This window comes from Octopus bimaculoides, chromosome 21, assembly GCF_001194135.2.
Source record: "Octopus bimaculoides isolate UCB-OBI-ISO-001 chromosome 21, ASM119413v2, whole genome shotgun sequence".
NCBI classification, from domain to species: Eukaryota; Metazoa; Mollusca; class Cephalopoda; order Octopoda; family Octopodidae; genus Octopus; species Octopus bimaculoides.
Genome location: NC_069001.1, coordinates 36,512,001 through 36,517,857, shown reverse-complemented (window position 1 = coordinate 36,517,857; position 5,857 = coordinate 36,512,001). Strand labels below are relative to the sequence as shown.

Below are 5,857 nucleotides of genomic sequence, written 5' to 3'. Positions count from 1 at the left end.
GACTGAAACAAATATAAAAAAAAACTAAAAGAAGCTATATATATAGCAAGTAGCAAAACCATTGCTTAGAATTCCTGATATTTCGATTAATATTGATTTGGAATATTGTTCTAGAATGGTCTTTGAGGAAACAAATAATTATATGCTCTCATTTATAAACACGCTCACCATTATTTCATTGTTAGTGCGGATATCAGAGAATATCATATTCACATTTTGTATTGTTGTTGTTGTAACTTTAATTTTCTTTTTATTTCTTTATAAACTTCAAAAATAAATGAAAAAAAAAAAAAAAAAACGGAAACAACAAAAATTTTTTTATAAATAAATAGCATTGATTTCTTATATACAGAATTAAGATTTTTGAATCTATATATATGCGTGTATACATCTGTGTGTGTGTATCATCATCATCATATAATGTCTGTTGTCCATGCTGGCATGGGTTGGTAAGCTGAGGGGCTGTACCAGGCTCCAGTCTGATTTGGCATCGTTTCTACAGCTAGATGCCCTTCCTAATGCCAACCACTCATATATATATATATATATATCAATATCAAAACAGGAGATTGGAAATTGTTTGGCATTATTTATTCACCATTAAACATGTTTCATTTGCTAATAGGAGTTACAGAATTGTATATGTGGTAGAAAACATGTAAGATATCTCCTGTTAGAAATTCTTCAGACAGAGAATCAAATAAACACAGCTTGGATTTGAACACAACCTACTTTATATATGGGTTTTTTTGGAAGGGGGGGGGGGGTCTGTCCTACCACATGGCACCTTGGGTATAACAATGTACTGTAGGAGGAATTGGTAGATAAAAAGCTCTATGGAAATCCATTGTGTGTGAGTAAGTGTACACAGGCAAATTGTGTTATGCTTAGAAGCAGTACACAATACCAGAATTTTGAACTTGAGTCAAATATAACAAACTCCTCCAAATTGTTACTAGAGCAATCTGCACAAGTAGAGTCTAGGTGAGATAGCTTGTGATGTTTTACCTGAGGACGGTTTACGTAATGGATGCATTTCCTCTAATATATCATGCAAACTTGAAACATGTATTAAATGATTTCAGAATATCACTCTTTGGTTTGACTTTATTTTTACGACATATATACACACATACATATGTACACACATACACACACATATATATATATATATATACTCATACACACACAGCGGTTAGCAATAGGGAAAGGATCTGGTTGAAGCGAATCTACTTCCATGAAGGGCTGCAAAATAGGACATTAAAACACTGATGGTGATGGAAGTAGAGATGACACCCCAGCTTCAATTCCTTATTTTATCCATTCCATGTTACCCATATATACCACTGGTTGCGTTTCCTCAATGCAAAACCTGCCAAAGTCTTCATGTTTCTTATTTCTTTATTGCCCACAAGGGGCTAAACATAGAGGGGACAAACAAGGACAGACAAACGGATTAAGTCGATTACATCGACCCCAGTGCATAACTGGTACTTAATTTATCGCCCCCCAAAAGGATGAAAGGCAAAGTCGACCTCGGTGGAATTTGAACCCAGAACATAACGGCAGACAAAACAGTGCTAGTCATTTTGCCCGGCGTGCTAACGTTTCTGCCAGCTCGCTGCCTCCATGTTGCATGTACGAAATCAAATTAAAACTATAACCAAACATAACCTTAATTCTGTGTGTTTGTGTAGACATGCATACATGCATACAAGGAGTGGGGGAGCAAGGTGCATGTGCATGTTCATGTGCACAAGTGTAAATTGGTAAAAAAAAAAAAATCAACAACAAAAACTCCACACATACACACACAAAATAAAGATAAATAAAATAAGCATCACATTTTGTTATTGAAAAGTTTGACAGATTAAAAAACAAGACACGTCCGTACATTGGCAGGCTTTTGAACAAGACATCATGTCGAGATACAAACTTAACTTTCGTCAAATTACAGAGATAAAAATCTCTGGTCTAAGTCTTCCTCGGACTACTACTGAGATAAACAACAACACCACATACAAACACACACAAAAACTAATCCGAAACTAAATAAACTTATTTATATAGCTGCAGCTGATAGTATAAAAGAAAACACGCAGTAATAATTATTATTTGCTGCTGGAGAGAAGAAGAAGAAGAAGAAGAAGAAGAAGAGGGGAATAAAAATGAAAAGAAAAAATATAAAATGAACAGCAACAACAAGAACATCAACATCATATGAAATACATCTTTCATATATTGCTGGCGGTACTTATGTAAATATTTAAACTTTGAAGAAGCGAATACTTATTAAGTTTCATATGATTTTTATATATGTGTGTGCATGTATGTTTGTAATTTATATGTGTATACATGTGTGTATGTATGTAAGTATATATGTATATAAGTATACACACACATATAACATATGTGTGCATGTGTGTATATATATGTGCGTGTGTGTATGTATAAATATATATATGTATATATATAAATACATGTGTGTGTGTATATATATATATGTGTATATATATGTGTGTGTGTGTATATATAAATATATATGTGTATATATATATGTGTGTGTGTGTGTATATAAATATATATGTGTGTATATATATATGTATATATATATATATATATATAAATAAGTGTGTGTATATATATATATATGTGTATATATATATATATAATGTATATATACATATATATATATGTATATGTGTATGTATATGTATGTATGTATGTATGTATGTATGTATATATACACACACACACACATATATATACACACATATATATATATACGCACACACACACACACACACACACACACATCTATATACGTCTTTTTGAATATAGAAGCTGTCTTTTCTGACTTTCTTTAACTCGTTTGCAATAGACAAATAAATATTAAAATGCTTCAAAATAACGAATACATTATCGTTATTTCTTCACAGATATTTCATCAATTTTAAAGGGGAAAAAAATCATAATCTTTCTCGTTAGCAATCTTCGCAGAGATAATCCCATTTCCTTCTATTTAAAAAAATATTTTTAATTAATTCTTTTTTTTTTGTTTTTAAAGGGACAACTTCATGAGATGACAAATATCTTTCTAAATGTTTATACCCTTTGTTATTTCAATCTTGCTCTGATCCCTGCTTTATTTTTCTTTGGGTGGGGGTTTAATTAAACTAGTAGCCCCTGCTCTGCTCTGATTTCAGTATATTTATATTTTTACCACTGTCCCTTATCTCAGTCCCAGATCCCTTCCCCTCCAGTATTCTTTAGCCACTTCTGTCACTTACATCCCTTTTCTTTCCATAGTGGTCCCTTCTGTGTGGTGAGAAATTTGCTTCCCAAACACATGATCTTGAGTTCGGTCCCACAGTGTGGCACCTTGGGCAAGTTTTTTTCTACTATAGTCCCAGGCCAGCTAAAGCCTTGAGAGTGAAATTGGTTGATGGAAACTGTGTGGAAGCCTATCATACACACACATATGTAGGTAATGAATATGTGCATGTGTTTGTCATTCCACACAGTTGGTTTGTTTTTGCTCCTATAACTTGGTAGTTCAGCAAACGCAACTGACAGAATAAGGACTAGATTTAAGAAAAACAATAAGCACTAGGAGCAATTTGTTTGACTAAAACCCTTCGATGCAGTGCTCCAGCATGGCTGCAGTCCAATGACAGAAAAAAGTAAAAAGGGATAGTAAAGAAAAAAAAAATGATAGTGTTATTTGGAAAAGATTTGACTTCTATTTCTAGCAAACTGAGCCACCATGTAGAGCCTTCCTTGTCTTGTGGACTGTGAACTGTAAATGTCTTAGAAGAGACATGGTCATCTGATTTTAAACATGAAACAGAACATGGTTCAGTAACTGGAGAAGGAAATTAAAAAGTTCTTGAAAACTACTTTGTCGTTCCGTGAATTCGTGACAAATATTTTTCAAAATAAGATCTAAAAGAAAACTCACCAAAACCCAGAGATCTTGAAATCTTGAATCACAAGAAAAGACTCCATTCAAGTTAAAATTTGATCAGATTTTAACTTCAATGGAAACATTTTCCTTGCCATTTTAAATAAAAAATATATATATATATATATATATATGTACATACATGCACAAACATAAATACACACATATATTCGATACAATTTTTATTGAATGACTATGTACTTATATTTTTTATCTTCAGGAACTTGTTCGACATACCATTTTTAATGCCAATTTTAAATTTACCAAGAAGCAGATTTTCCTTGCTGATATCCATGTTCGGAAAACAGACACTGGTCTTTAAATTATGCATAAGATATCTATCAGTTTCTATCAATAAGCAATTGTCTTCATCGATTATGCCTCCTTCTCTCGTGCTTTGTCGTTTTTTTCTTTGTCAACGTTGTTTTAAAGCAACTTGCTTGTAGTAAGTCATTGTCTTAGATAGAAGAAAGAATTGGGGCTTAAAGAGAACGAGAGAGAGAAGGGGGTGGTTAAAAAAAGGAAAAAAAAAAAAAAAAAGGAAAGCCAAGAGAAACTGGGAGAGAAGAAAAGACAGAAAAGTTGGTGGAGAAAAGAGAGAGAAGTTGGCGGTAAGTCTGCAGGAATAATGTCTGGTAAATTTCACCAGTAATTTGTATGACTTATATTCTGCGGACACTTATAGCTGTGTGGCAAGATCGCATTTGAATATAATAATTACTTGGACAGAAAACTAAATGCCTTGGTAACGAACTGAACGAAATATCATCATATATAGTCTATGAAGAAGTTAGTTTGACAGAGAATAGGAGAAAAGAAAAAAAAAGAGAAAGATAAAAGGAAAAACAGAACTCTTCTCTCCTTGCACCACCAGAAGAAAAGAAAGAAAAAAAATCAATCAATCAAATCATTATGTTCAATTAAAATGCGGAAATAATACAACGAATAAGGAAACATAATGGCGTTGTGAAGAGAGTTGGTTAGAAGACTTTTCTTTTGAGTTTCACAACTAATTAAGCATAAGTGTAGCTAAATACCCAGAACAAGAGTTACGACATTTGTTATATTTTCCATACATAAATGGCACATAAGAGGTGGGATGGGTGGAAAGAGAGACGGAGGAAAGAACAGACAGAAAGAGGGAAAGTGGACAAAATAGCTATGAAATAGAGTCGATGTATATTATTTAATGTTTAATAAAACACAAGTTCTGACTGGTAGTTGTGGGGATGTTCTCACCACATTAGCATTGTGGAGTTTTTGTCTATATATTCGTTAATTCTTATATAGGCTGCATGGTCAACAAGTTTGTGTCACAGCCATGTAGTTATGAGTTCAGTTCCATTGTGTGTGCATGTGTGTATGGTGTCTCTTGGGGCAAGTGCTTTCTTCTATAGACCAAAAGCTTTATGAGTAGATGTGAATGAATCTACTGACAAACATATGGAAAAGAGAATCCTGCTATATGTATGTATGTATGTATATATATATATATATATACATATAAATTAAAATTCAGAAAATGAAAATGTAGCATTAATATAATTCATTAAATGCAAAAATTCAACATATTCTTTTACAGCCGTTTCCATTTTCCCCAAAGAATTAAATTCCAGTAATTAAAAACATTATATTGGGCAAAATCTCATCAGAGGAGTAGAAAAGACATGCCATTACATTATTAGATGTTATGCTACCAAATCATCTCAACAGACTATATATATATATATATATATATATATATATTTATAAAAGCTGTAATAATGAAGTCAAGCCAAATAGTGATATCTTGAAATCATTTAACATGTACCTTTTGTATTTTCATAATATATAGTAGGAAATGCATGTGTTACGTAAACCGTCATCAGTTAAAGCATTTCAACACACACACAC

General features: G+C 32.4%; 1 protein-coding gene across 1 annotated transcript in view; it reads right to left on the bottom strand.

Annotated features, from left to right (window-relative positions):
- Window positions 1–5,857, bottom strand: part of LOC106875065 (neuron navigator 2) — a gene marked incomplete at its 3' end in the record, with an annotated part of 294,273 nt that overhangs the window by 160,512 nt on the left and 127,904 nt on the right. The gene's annotated exons all lie outside the window — the stretch shown is intronic.